The sequence below is a fragment of the Pyxicephalus adspersus genome, chromosome 9 (genome assembly GCF_032062135.1).
Source record: "Pyxicephalus adspersus chromosome 9, UCB_Pads_2.0, whole genome shotgun sequence".
Taxonomy (NCBI): domain Eukaryota; kingdom Metazoa; phylum Chordata; class Amphibia; order Anura; family Pyxicephalidae; genus Pyxicephalus; species Pyxicephalus adspersus.
Window position 1 is genome coordinate 26,576,717 of NC_092866.1, and position 14,903 is coordinate 26,591,619.

Here is a 14,903-nt window from a genome sequence, read left to right on the forward strand (position 1 = left end):
TCTTACAAATATTTGATTTTTGTACCTCTTTGTACTCATGCCTTAATGTTCTTGGTATCAATAATATACTGATATCTAATATATCAACAGCTAAACGTTAAGGCCTTGGATTGAGGATCCTTTTTTGGCCTTGTACCTTGGATAAATAGGATTATGTTGGGGTTATCACCCCTCTGAAGATGTAATAAAAGAAAATTATAGATAGATAAATAGATAGATAGATAGATAGATAGATAGATAGATAGATAGATAGATAGATAGATGAATAGATAGATGAATAGATAGATATTATGCTACAGTAAGATGCCTTCATATAGAAAATATAGGTTGGACAAAAACCGTATAAAGGTAAATCCAAAATCTGATGTTCCATTATACACTTAGAAAGATATATTAGAGCTAATATATGGGTTTAAGAACACATTTGATAGAGAAGTATCAGATTGGTAAAAACTGAAATGGGAAAAAAATATACAGGTCTGCAATAGGTCTGCAACAAATATGTTTTAAAATAAATTCCCTATTAGTGAGTTTAGCTAAATGTTTAGAGGATTTACAGAGAACTTTCAAACCTAATTTCATAAATTTGCCAAGGTCCTGTGACGTAGGCAGAAGCAGGAAGAAGAAAAAAGAAGATGGCTTCCTCTGCGCCGGTATAAAGGCGGATAACAGGATGGCGTGGGACTCAATCCTGGAAAGCTCCAGGGGGATCAAGGGATCTGCAGAAGTTTTTTTACTTTAGTTCAACAGAAAATTTCCTATTTAGGATTTGGTTGTTCTCCACAGGACGGTTACCTTTTGTAGTAGCCTAAATTTAGATGATTAGGAATATTTATCTCTTTGCTTCATAGCTCATGCAAAACATGTGCATTATAAATAGAATTAACGACCACTCTTGACAAACTTGACTGACCTGATCTTACTGGGAGAAAGGTAAAATACTGGGTTGTGATGGAGAGGATTCAACTCTTGATTACCTTTTGGCAATTACAAATTGATATATAATTCATTTAAAAAAAATGCTTTTTTGAAGCACAAGTTGGGTGTTCAATAAAGCTACATTTAGTTTCATTTTAAGCATTCAATAATTTTTAAGCTTTGGTTATCCACAAACTACTCCAGTAGGGTGATTAAATATAATTTCTGTTTTATGCTGGTGAACTAGGGAGTAGTGGGTAATCATTTAAATCTATATTATTTTTGGCGGTATTTATTTACCTACTCCAACTATTTCAAACAGTTGCCTGGAACTGAGCCTGCAAATTCTAAGTAGGATAGTGTGCATTTAAATGACATGGGTCTGAATACTTCAATTTATATATCAAAACATGTAAACACCCAGAAACAGCCCTTTGTCCTCTGGGGGGTCATTCAGCGTTGTCATAACAACTGAATGCTTTGGCAGGTGCTTGATAATGCCGAATAAAAAAAAATGGTAAATATTATTATTCTTATTGACTTAGTGGAATAAAAGAAACAAGGACAACTGGTGTTGTTGGTGGTCATTGTACCAATTCAAAGATTAAGCCTCTACAGTTAAGGTTATGTATGACAAGGGTAACGGTATATGGTTTCTCCAGGGAACCTACTGACCTGGGTAAAACCTGTGGCTGGCGGATGGTATGGTTGATTATGTTATATATATATATATATATACATACATATATATATACTAGCTGATTACCTGACGTTGCCCGTTATTTATTTATTGCAATCTTATATTTGCCAGGCAAAGGAATTTAATAAAGCTGTAGTGTTAAATCAAACAAATGTTTTTTTACAGGCTTTAAAAGTATAAGTACATTATACAGTTAAATTAAAATACAATTAAATTAACCAAAATTATTAGAATATTTTTCAATGCTGTTTTAAATGTTTTAATAAGAACAATGTGCAAATGAAACATCCTTTGTAACTTTAGGACAATCTGAAATTTTGTTCCTGGAATGTAGGTGCATCTCTGCTCAGTTTCTATTAGTTCATTTTCAATAAAATATAGTTGTAGAAATTTTGGTGGTTGATCTGGCAGCGGAAGTAACAATCCCGCTTTATGGTAAACTTTCCCTTGCACCGTAAATTTTAATGGAAATCCAGGCTGTTGAACAACTGATGTGGCGCATGCTGCAAGTAGTCTTTATGTGGATTATAGTTGAATCCTTCCAATTCTAAGCTAAAATGTTCTGCTGTCCGTGATCCCCTGGCTCTTTCTCTCATTTTGTGTACTCGGGTCTCACGCTGTTGTACTGTCTCTGAAGCTCTAGATGTAGTAGCTCTATCTCTGTTATCCTGTAGCCGGGTCTCACGCTGTTGTACTGTCTCTGAAGCTCTAGATGTAGTAGCTCTTTTTCTCATTTTCTGTAGTCGGGTCTGCTGTTATACTGCCTCTGAAGCTCTAGATGTAGTAGCTCTTTCTCACATTTCCTGTACTCGGGTCTCACGCTGTTGTACTGTCTCTAAAGCTCTAAATATAGTATCTGTATCTCTGTTATCTTGTAGTTGACCTCATGCTGTTGTACTGTCTCTGAAGCTCTAAATGTAGTAGCTCTATCACTCTTATCCTGTATTCGGGTGTCACTCTGTTATGCTGTCTCTGAAGCTCTAGAAGAAGAGTAGAAGAGGTAGTAGCTCTTTCTCTTATTTCCTGTAGTTGGGTCTCACGCTGTTGTACTGTCTCTGAAGACTTAGATGTAGTAGCTGTATCTGTTATCCTGTAGTCGGGCCTCATGCTGTTGTACTGTCTCTGAAGCTCTACATGTAGTAGCTCTCTCGCGCAGTGTGGCAAGTCTTCCATCTCTGTCCTCTGGATTTTCTTGTCTACGGTCTTGTCTACAGGCCAGAAATGTGTCCAAAGAGTCCAAAAAAAATTACGTTAGCAAAAGGCACACTGTCACTGAGCAATACATACACACATACATGCAAACATACATACATACATATATACATACATGCAAATATACCTCAGGGCTGTACAAAGATCAGCGGTGCACTCACATGAGTGTGAGTCATATGTCTAGCAAGTTTGATTTAAATGTCTCAATGCATTTCTGAGTGATGGAACATAGAAAGTTTGGTTAAAATGTCTCCATACATTTCTTAGTGATCACCATATATAGCTCTGACATATAGCACAGTGCTACACAAAGATCAGAAAGTTTGGTTAAAATGTCTCCATACATTTCTTAGTGATCACCATATATAGCTCTGACATATAGCACAGTGCTACACAAAGATCATCGGTGCACTCACATGAGTCATATGTCTAGCAAGTTTGGTTGAAATGTGTTGATGCATTTCCGAGTGATGGTGGAACGTAGCAAGTTTGGTTGAAATGTCTCTATGCATTTCCTAGTTATGACACACACACACATCCAAATATAGCACTGACATACAACACAGCGCTGTACAAAGATGACTGGTTCACTCACATGAGTCTCAGTCATATGTATGGCAAGATTGGTTGAAATGTCTCTATGCATTTTTGAGTGATGGTGGAACGTACATACATACATACATACAATTTTATTTATTGTAGGTTATTTACCCATATTCATTTAGGCTATATACAGTTGTAAACTTTCATAAAAGTGAGGAAAGTTAACAGTATGTAATCAATATATGTAAATGTATTACATCCCTATAAATCTAAGGTGAAAAACACTTGCTTCAGCAGCAGTATTGCAGAGAGACATACCTGTAAGCCTGTTACAGTCACTCAGCGAATAGTAAAAAAAAACCCCACACAAGTCTGAAAGCTGTTGTAATATCTCTATATGGTTAATATGTGACATTACGGGTAATTGACTTACTATACTGTAAGCGTACTCAGAATTACAATACTGTAAGCATACGCAGAATATTTTGGAAAAATTAAAAGGTAGCACTTCAAAGTGTAAGAAGTGAAGCATGAAAAAATATAGACACAGATTCAGAGCCCTATTGTATGTCACTGCCATATTGTTGTGGGAGGAAGAGACAGGGTTCTTTCTCACTCTGTCATAATGCAGGGGAAGAAGTCTAATTTATTTTTTCTATTACTGTGTGGGGGAGAAATAGAATTGAAACTTCCTTCTGGCTGGGTCCTCAAATATGCAATTTATGCTTACCCTGTTTTTCAACTGCATTTATGTTTATTAGGGTTGCAGTGTTACTTTATTTTACTGAAACTTTCAGGCTTTTGACTTTCAGGCTTATTTATCATGTCCTTTATAAAAAATGCCACAACCGGCAATGCACTGTAGTGTGATGCAACACACAAATGTGCATGCATTGTGCAATGCTTTGCCCAGAGTTAATGTGCCTAAGGTGTTTAGGAACTTTCAGTAACATTGCCTAAAAGTTCAGCATGTTCTCAGACGCGAACATTGTGTAAATAAAAATCCTTCTTTTCCTCCTTCTTTCAGTAAAAAAATTGTTGGCTATTACCTGCAGGTACTGTTTATTATTCAAAAGTTTATTTTATTTTTGTGTAACAAAACTTTTGTTTTTACAGGTTATCTGAATGACAGGATGATTTCCATGGCTTCATTCATGACATGAGCACAGCCATTGGACTCCTCCTGACAGTGAGGAAGCTTCTATGCTGACAGCTTCGTTCCCGTTACCCTGATTTTTCCCGCAGCCCTAGAGGAGCTGTAGTATGTATTACAGATACCGAACACATGTCACAGTTCCTCTAGGGCTGCGGGAGCAATTGGGAGCAGAGCTGTCAGCAAAGCAGAGCTCCACTCTGATTGCTCTGCTCCCTGATTGGCTGAGGAAAGGGAAATCCTGATGATGCTTGAGCTGTCATCAGGGTTTCCTATTTCTCAGCCAAATAACAGAGCACTTGAGATGAATGGGCACAAGGCTCCCCATTCAAGTCTAGTGCTGAATGGCTGAGAAATGAAATGGAAAACCTCAGCCAATCACAGAGCACTAGAGGTGAATGGAGAGCCTTGTCCTCATTTAACCCCTAGTGCCCGGTAAACCCTCACTGTCAGGAGGAGTCCCATGGCTGTGCTCATGTCATGAATGCAGCCATGTAAATCATCCTGTCATTTAGATAACCTGTAAAAAAAAAGTTTAGTTACACAAACATACATACATTTAATAAAATAATTTACCATTAAAGCCTCGTCCAATTTTTTACACATATTTTAACCTTTTCAGGGAATGAGTAAGGGATTTTATGTACCCCTGTACTCCTTCCCTGAAAGGGTTAAAAGTAAAACTTGTTTAAACACTTATGTAAAATCGTTGCAATTTGCGGTAAAACGCGTCATAGGTGCTTATAAAAGTTTTTTAGCGTTTTAAAGGTAAGCTTTAAAATGCTTGTAAAAGTGCATAAAAATGTATGTAAACGTGGTAGGAACGTTTATATGCGTTTTTAAAACTGCTCATGTAGACCCAGCCTCAGGTCAATCAGGCAAGTGTACAAGCAGGCAAGTGTACAAGCAGGCACAAGAAAGTGCATACTCATGCCTTGACTGTGCTTTTCTCTGCCCTGGAATTTCATGAAAAACTCAGCTTTAGATATAAGGAACAAATTAAGAATCTTCATTATTTAATGGGGTACTTGATGCATGAGCAGGCAATTTCTATGTTTGTGCATTACTATTTGCATATTTGCATAATATTTGGTGGAAAGTTCAGTAACACAAAAGGAAGCGGGCCAAGTCATGTTAGCAGATGCACATAATGGTCTGCTATAAAGACTGAGGCTTGATGGTTTGATATTTTATTCAGATAATGTAGGTTTGATATATTGGCTCATTTTAAAATAGATATAATATGTGTAGTTTGGTGCAAAACTGAGAATATGATTCAGATTCTTGGCAACACTATATTCAATTACATAGGAGAAGTCAAATCGGGTGCTCCAGCTAGATTATGTCCTCTGCAAGACAAATGTCAGCATAAACTAAAATAAGGATAATTAAAGAAAACTATATAAAATGTCTACTAAAGAGTTAAAAAAGGTATACATTTTTTACTTGGGTCTTAACTTGTCACAGTTTATTTAAACAGTGTTTGTTACATACTTTACACAGGACACATGGAGACACAGCAATTTCTATTACTGGCCAACAACCATGTACAAAAGTTTATTTGAAGCCAAGCTAAACCTACAAAATAAAGAAAAAGATGCAAACGGGCAGGTTCTTTATTGCAGAAGGGATGATGTCTCTTCTGCAATTAATAAACTTACTTGCCTGTTTACATTTTTTTTTTTTTACTAAACTCACCTCTCCTTACTTTGGAAGCACTTTGACCTGGTCCTCTTCTGAGTTTGGTATCTTCAGCCACCTTGATTGACCAGGCCAGAATGACATACCTATCATGCATATGCATTGGAGTTCATTCCTTCCCGGCACCCATCTATGCAGGAATGGTTTGCATGCATAGTTCCACTTTAAGAACAAATGATCCATGAAACCTATTATTTTGAATAAATGCTTTAAAAATAGCAGATCATGAATGTATTTTTTTTCATTATTTTTTTTTACATTTCTATTGAATACCACTTGGAATGGTAACAGTGATAGCTAACTTTTGTGCCCTAGGTTTATACTCTAGTCAAAACAAATTTCCTGTATTTGTAGGTAAATGTAGTGGAACAATTTGTGTTTGATTATATACTGTACATATTACGTCCCCAAACCTTACATCTGGGTAAATGATAATGGTAAAGGAGAAATTTTTCATAGGATTGGACTATATTATTTGCACAATTTATGGAATTACTATATTATGGGGCTGCAGGCAACAGGGCAACAGACAGCAACTTAAACTGCATGTTTTTTAAATGAAAGAACGTAGTTTACAATAACCTGCAGTGTTTTGCACAATCTAGTTTACCATAACAAGGTGATCGCAACTTGTCCCTACACAGGGCTTTTTTTCTGAATAGGCCCCTCAGGCTGTTGCCTAGGGGAGGGTGCATCTCATACCCTCCATCATTTCTGTTTTGGAATGTACTGTACAGATTTTTCTATCTCTGCATTGGACAGGAGCCACTTTACTTGACAGAATGGTACAGTTGGAAGCTCTGTTAGATGTTCCCCAGGGAGAATCTGACTGGATGTGAGTCTCAACCAATAGTAACGGCTGAGAGGGTTTGGTTTTCTAGGACTGTTCAGTGAGCTGATTTTATGGGTTTCCCTCCACGTCTGCACTGTGTGTGCCCCCTGCCTAGCCTTCATTGTGTTTGACCCCCTCCACAGATTGCAATGTATGTGTCACCACCACCACTTTGCACTATGTGTTCCGGTCTACCGTTAGTATTCACTATGTGTGCCCCCTCCCCAGTGTCCCCAGTTTGACAGTGGGAGATATTAAACAGTAAGGTTGTCTATCCTTTGCAACCTAGATTATAATGTAATGTACTGTTATTTGGAAAATATGTTTATAATACAGGTAGGCTACACCTGCAGCAGCATCAAGCCATCCCACACTTCCAGTCACTTGCAGCGTGTCTGCAAATTTTACAGTGGGCAAAAGTGAGAGGTACTGAACCTTTCACTACTTCCCCAATTCTAAAACATGTAAAGCGCTGCGTAATATTTCTGCTCTATATAGATACTGTGTAATATTAACAATACACTAACCCTCCTAACTATGCTAATTATAGTAATTTCATGTTTGCTGGTTCACCCCTGATAGTCTATCTTCTCCAGTCTTGGAGAACTTTGATCCATAGCCCTTAATAAATAAAACTGTGCTTATTTTTCATTTATGGGAAATTCCAGTGGAGTGTTACCAAAATTCTAACACATACTCATCAACCCTCTGTGCACTCAGAGCAAAAGCAATATTATTGTTCATTGTAAAATGTGGAATCTTAGTTACACATATGCTGCAGTTTATTGTTAAGCCTATTTACCAAAACAAAATTGGATATCATTTTGTTTACATTATTATTTTAAAGCAAAAGTATAATTTATCCTTGAAAAGTTTTAAAAGTCTAATGCATTGTAATGACAATGTAATGTCTAGATTTAGCAAAAACAAATAGGCACACAATTATGTATACCACTAGTTTGTATATACTTGCCAAAACTATATGTTGTATTGGACATGTAAAGAAATACACATCAGACTTTTAGTTCGAAACAGTACAACTTTACAGTGTTTCTTGCCTGCTGTCTATTACAAGTCTTTATTTCTTGAAATCATGATAGCAGTAATTTTCCTCTAATACCACAGTATGCCTCTATGCTGGTTGTGTAGCTTCCAGGAGAAACAGAGATTGATTTTTCTTTTCACAGAATTTTTTTTTAACATTAAGCTGTCAGTAGGCAATAGGCCATAATGTAAAACTGAGCTGCTTTACAGTCGCCTGATTTTTTTCCTTTGAAGACCAAAATTAGTGCTTCCTAAAACTATAGGTTCTCTTGCTACTCCTGGTAGACCAGGTTTGTGCCATCACTTTTTATAAAGGCTTCTGCCATCAGAAGATGTATGAGAAAATGTGACCTCCTTTCAAAATATTGATTGCTTAGTTTTTACAAGGATTCTTTTGATTTCTAAATTTTTTAAGCCCTGCCCTCATGGCATTAAACAAGTGCAAATAGCTTGGATGCTCTCTCTCACTATAAATCAGAAAACATGGGTTTGTGTTGATGGTAAAGACCAAACACATAACAAATTAATTAAATAAATTATAATTGAATTTAATGAAAGCTTTTTTTCTCAACTCCTGTTTTTTTCCTGCAGGCTTTTATGAAGTGTAGATCTTTCATGATTTGTTTTCTGTTACAAGGTGGACAGCACCTAAATGTATGAAAGGGCAGAGGGGCTGCCCTTCTGTTATCTATTATCTATCCATGATCTGTAGAAAGACTTCTTCCTCTGTAGAGCAGTGTTTTACAACCTTTTTTGAGCATCGGCACATTTTTTACATTGAAAAAATCCTGCGGCACACCACAAATCAAAATGTTACAAAATGACACTTTGTAGCTAATTCTTTTGTCTCTAAGAATAAACAAGGCAATTATTGGTACCTACTGCCACCCACTGACATGGAAGAGTATTACATTACTCTGCCAGTCACTACAGCACAGACACTCGACAGTGGTAGATGGATAATTTCCAACAGTACATATGAAGATCTCTCACAGCACACTAGTGTGCTGCGGCACAGTGGTTGAAAATCACTGCTGTAGACAATGCATACGTATCTGAAATCCTGAAATCTTAGGATTGTCTGTTTCATAGTAGTCCCAGTACCTTGTTGGACTATTAAAGGTTTTTTGAGAATAAAACAACAATGAAAATTTTCTGGTACCAAAATAAAAAAAAATTTACAGCCATTTTTAAACACAGATTTGTTTTATTATGCTGAGACTGTCTAGCTGGTATGCTTATCCAAGACAAACGTCTCCTGCAATGGCCCACCTAGGAACAAGTCTTTGAGCTTAAGGGGTGTAAAAGGTCCATAAATGTGATTGCATACTTTATGTACTGGTAAAATATCTGTTCTAAGAAGTAAAAGGATAGACAAATCAGATCTAACAACTAGAAAGAGGTGAGCAAATGAGTTTAGGTAAGGCAATGGGTGCTGCATTTTTCTGTCGAGAACTTCAGTAATGAAGCCTTTAACTCTTCTTTCTTCAGTTTCCCTGCACGTTTTTAATTGGCATTTAGACATTGCCCATTATTCTTCAATTTCTAGAAAAAAGAGGTTTAGTTTTTTGTTTTCAAGGGAGAGGTCATGTGAGCTCACTGCATCCGTCTACCCTAGTGCAGTTGTGGCATGTGCTCTGTACTCACATGGGTACAGAGCACGTGCTGCAACTCTTGTAGGGCCGCAAGTGCATTGAACTCATGTGAGGACAATACACCCGTCGACCCTATTGCAGGACCCGATTACCAGCTGGTACCCTGGTACCAGCAGAACTGTGACCTTGACCTTTTTAAGGGAACTGCTAATAAGATTTTGTATGTGATTGACAGGGTTGCTTTAAAATAGAGCTATATGAAAAACAAAAATAAATTACCATATAATACAGTCATTCACTAGAATTATTACCTAATGTTCTGTAATATAGCTTTGTTACATTACCTAATGATGCTGCCAGTAGATGCATTATATGTATTTCCTTCCTTGACCAAAGTGACAACACTGTAAGGCTACGTACATAGTCAGATGTTTCTCGTCCCATAATCGCATCAGGGCTGATATGGGACCAGAATCTGGCGTGTGTACAGCGCTCGTCGTCTGTCGTCTGTGGATCCGCTAGGACGAACGATTGTAATGAAAGTGAAGGGTAGAGAACGCAGCAGGGTGCTGCTAAGTCATTTTCCCCTCCCCTCTTCATTGAGCAGTATATATAGCGCTCGTTCATGCATCGTGGAGTCTTTTGTCGTTGGAAAGGTTTGTGCAAAAAATCCTTTCCAACGTCACTTATTGCATGTGTGTACCCAGTCTTAGTTCTGCAGTAGTATACAGCAGCATTGTTAATCTGTGAATAGGGTAATATTAGGTAAAATGTAGTTTTAAATGGCATATTCATTTAAGCAAGAAACAAAATAAAACCTAACACCAGCTCACACTTTTTAAGCAGTTATAACAACTGTATTTGAAATATTGTTTTAAACCATATAAATAAATGCTAACTTTTGTAAGTACTCCTGACATTGTAATAACATGTGTACCTGTCCTTTTTGCTGGAGACTGTGACTTGCCTGTAAATATTGTGAGAGAGATCAATAGAAATATAAAATAAGATAAATTCATTTTGGCTTAGTCTACATGTTAAATTATTTTATTAAATGTGTGTGGGTTTGTGTAACTAATTTTTTTTTTTTTTACAGGTTATCCCATTGACAGGATAGGATAATTCCCTCGGCTGCATTCATTCATTCATGAGCACAGCCGTGGGACTCCTCCTGACAGTGAGGGATCTCTGGGCACTAGCGATTAAATGAGGACAAGGCTCTCCATTCACCTCTAGTGCTCTGTGATTGGCTGAGGTTTTCTGTTTCTCAGCCATTCAGGGGTTTTATGTACCCCTGTACTCCCTGTATTCCCTGAAACTTTTATAAAGCTTTTATAAACGCTTATGTCAAATCGCAGGAATTCGCGGTAAAACGTGTCAATAAAAGTTTTTAAGCGTTTTAAAGTCAAGCTTTAAAACCATTGTAAAAGTGCATGACAACATAAGTAAACATTGTAGGAACGTTTATATGCGTTTTTTAAACCGTCCATGTAGACCCAGCCTTACATACATTTACTAGAGTACAATATTTTTTACCTCGTAATCCTTCACATAATATTTAATATTCGTTATTGTAGTAACATTTTAGGCCCTTTTCAACAAGATTCAGTACATATAAAAGAGGATGAACTATTTATTAAAATGCCCCATGTTTATGTAGGTCATAGTGCTACTTAATGTGCAGTACACAAAGAGATCTTTTTATAAGGGGGTGAATCTGACATTCACTAAAACATTCCTTGGTGGAGAATCTTCCAGCTCCATGTTTTGCACTTGCCCTGTCCTAGCTGGAGAGCAGAAAGATGACCTAACAAATATGCAGATGGTTTTTCATTTTTCAATTATCAGTGTCACAGTGAAGCGCAACTTTTGAAGTGCAACAATTACAATAATAGTTTTCTTCCTTTTTCCACACTTTAGCTGCTGACCCTGTAGGAAATCTCTACTACCAGGCTAAGGGAATTGCCACGACCCCTTAAAAACACATAAGGAATATCTGGGCTTCTTTTGTTACTCATACTCCATAAAAATGGAGCAAAGAAAGACTAGAGGGGTTTTTCTAGCATTCGGTATAGTGACAAAAACGTTTTTCTACTATGTATTAATGGCATACATAATGTACAGTAGTGGAATTATACAGATTTGCAATAATAAAAGGGTAAATAAGGGATGGGGTAAATTAACCAATAGGTGGCACTAGACATATTATATCCTATTATGGGGTTATTTGGAATTTATTTTTTTTTCCCAAAATAAATTGAGAAAGTCCATAAGTAAACATCAAGATATGAAGTTTTCATTCTTTATATAGATTTAACTGATGAATATTGCCAGAGAACTTGGTTTCCTCAGGGGTAAGTATGGGCTTGCAACATGTGAGCTACGGGAAAAAGACAGTTTATATATCAGGTATTAAGATAAATACTGTCAGCAGTATTCTAAGATGTACAGGATAAAAACATAGGAACTAATAAGGTATAAATTATAGTATTGATATGACGTAATTACGGATAAAAAGAAAGTAATAAAAGATTGAATTACTCACATGTACCGGGATTGACAAAAGGAGATTACCATCTAGAATTAGTAACAGCAAAAACTGCCAAGATGAACAAGGTGTATGTAATTAGCAACCCCACCAATCGGCTGGGATGGGTGATCCAAAAAACCTGGAATGGATCTTGTCCAGGATTCAAAACATTTGCTAACAAATAGCAAATGACTTTAAGAAATCCATTCCAGGTTTGCTGGATCACCTAGGTTCACTGATTAAAGTATATTCCCTCCAGCCTTGGAGAGCTTTAATAAATCAGGCCCATTATAACAGTTGTTGCTGCTGTGTGTTTATTACCAACTCATAATCTCTGAATGTTGCTACTATCTTCTGGTGCTGCAAATGTTTTTGATAATAGATTGGAGGTTCTACAGGACACTCTCTTTATATTGGCCTCAGACACTGCGTTATCCTGAATCATGGGGCTCTATTCAGATCCCTCTGCTAAAGTCAAAGAAAATGAGGTGCTTTCAGATTCTTTTTTAAAACAGAATACATCAGGGATCTCCTGATGTGGAACCTCTCCTAAGACACTAGAACCTCACCTAGGACACATTTGGCCTAACCTGAAAATTCCTCTACATATCCCTCCCAGGAACCCAAATATATAAAATGTGGTTCCATTTAAATGGAAAACTGAAGTTATGAGATGCTTAGGTGCATTGACTCAAAAGTAATTCGGCTTGGGTTTACATTCTAAATTTTTCCTTTAAAACACCAAATATATCAAGACCTCACAAAGTAGATGAATGGGATGTTTTCCTAGTGTGCAAAGAGTAATATTCTGAAAAGGGTGAACAAACCAACCTGCATTTTCTTTCTTAGTTTTTTTTTCATAGACAATGGGTATCCATTGAGCAGGTATGTACAGTATGAGCATCATGCTAAATTCTCTTTTGACAGCACACTAAACAATATCTGTGCCTACCTACTTTTAGACACAACATTTGTGTTTTTTCAAAATATGTGGCATTTTCAAAAATTTCCTCTTCTTTATCTCCATTTATATCCTGTTTTGGGTAACACTGCACTATACCAATAGGCTTAAGCTTAAGTGAGGTCAGAGCTGTCTTAAGCGCTGCGGCATTACCCGACTTTGCATATTTGTTTGTTTCTACCCTTCTATATAAAGTAAAAATTGTGTTGGTTGGCTATTTCAAGACCAGGGCCTCCAAAATGAGTTTGCATATTAGGGACCCCCGGGGGCCACTTCCATTGAATTGAGCATTAGGGTACTGCCAATTGTCTGTGCACTGTGGTGCCTCAAATATAAATTTGTCCGCCAAACTTTAAGGCTGCTTTGAGATGGCGGTGAGGTTACCCCTTCCTCATGCCATGGAACCCTGCTTAGTGGGAGTCGCTCACTGCCGCCTGGAGTCAAATCTGCAGACGCTGCTGTGCGAGAGACTGAGCGTCTGGCAGGGTTCCTGTTACATATAGCTGGCCACTTGCCACCATGCTCATCTCACTAATATTAGTTTATTCATTTTATTAGATTTATATATTTTTTTTAATTATTTTTTGGGTAATACACCAATATTGTTGATATGTTCTAATAAAATAATTTAAAAAATCTGCTCTTGTTTTTGAATATATAGTTTAGTATAGTATAGTTCACCCAAGGGAGGGGGGGGGGGGCTATCGAATCACTTCTTGAAAAATTGGCTCTGACCCAAAAAAGATTTATGCTTTAGAAAATTATTCACATAACACTTTTGCCTTACCTAATAGGAAACAGTGCTGGTCATCTGGCTAAACCACTAAGGGTGGAGATTTGAGTGTTTGGTGCACCCAGGGTTGTCCATTTAAGATCTTAGCATACCATTTCATCCTTTATGCTAAATCTATTGTCGTTTGACTAGATCTGTGGTACAGGAATCATTGTGTGATCTCTGATTTATTTGGTATTTTTTCATGTTAGTGATTTCAAATTGTTTAACTGGAAAATCCAGAGCGTTTTTACAGTTTAATGTATTACAAAATGTAACCTTTTTTATTAGAACTACAACACTAAACTGTTTACAATTTAGACAAATGCATAATGGTCTTGCCTAGTAGCTCATGGGTTGGATACATATTGACGTACTCTATCAATATTATTGTTCCCTAATAATGTTGCATTTCTCATCTTAAGAGTGTTTATATTGTGATAAATAATAATATATGCAATATAATTATTTGTTATTTACCACTAGTTCCTGTTTCTGTGGTAAATGTTTCCAATATAATATTGCATCTGTGTAGTACTGATTTTGTCTTCATATTCATCACTAGTAGCCAATTTAATGTTTTAGAAACTATGAATATGTTTATTTCCCTAGTGGTTGAACTTGATGGATTTATGTCTTTTTTTTCAACCTGACCCACTATGTAACTATGAATCATCTATCTCAGATTTACATAGATCTTCATTAAACATTTAATTTATTTATTTATATTTTGTACTTAATTATTTCCCTTTAAAATACACTATTTGAATTCTGAAGTGTGTTAGAAAACTTGACCTACTATAGGATAGTGTTTAAACACATAGGGGTCAATTTGTAACACAGTGAAACTGACAATCACGGGACATGAACCTGGAAGATTGTCTAACAGCTTTAAAAATTGAGCCCAAAGTTTTCTAATTCTAATTTTATTTTACTTCAATG

The 14,903-nt window shown here is 36.6% G+C and overlaps 1 protein-coding gene across 1 annotated transcript in view; it reads left to right on the forward strand.

The window, feature by feature from the left end:
• The window catches only part of LOC140338515 (neurexin-2-like), a 346,284-nt gene that overhangs the window by 50,351 nt on the left and 281,030 nt on the right, over positions 1-14,903 (forward strand). The window lies entirely within an intron of this gene.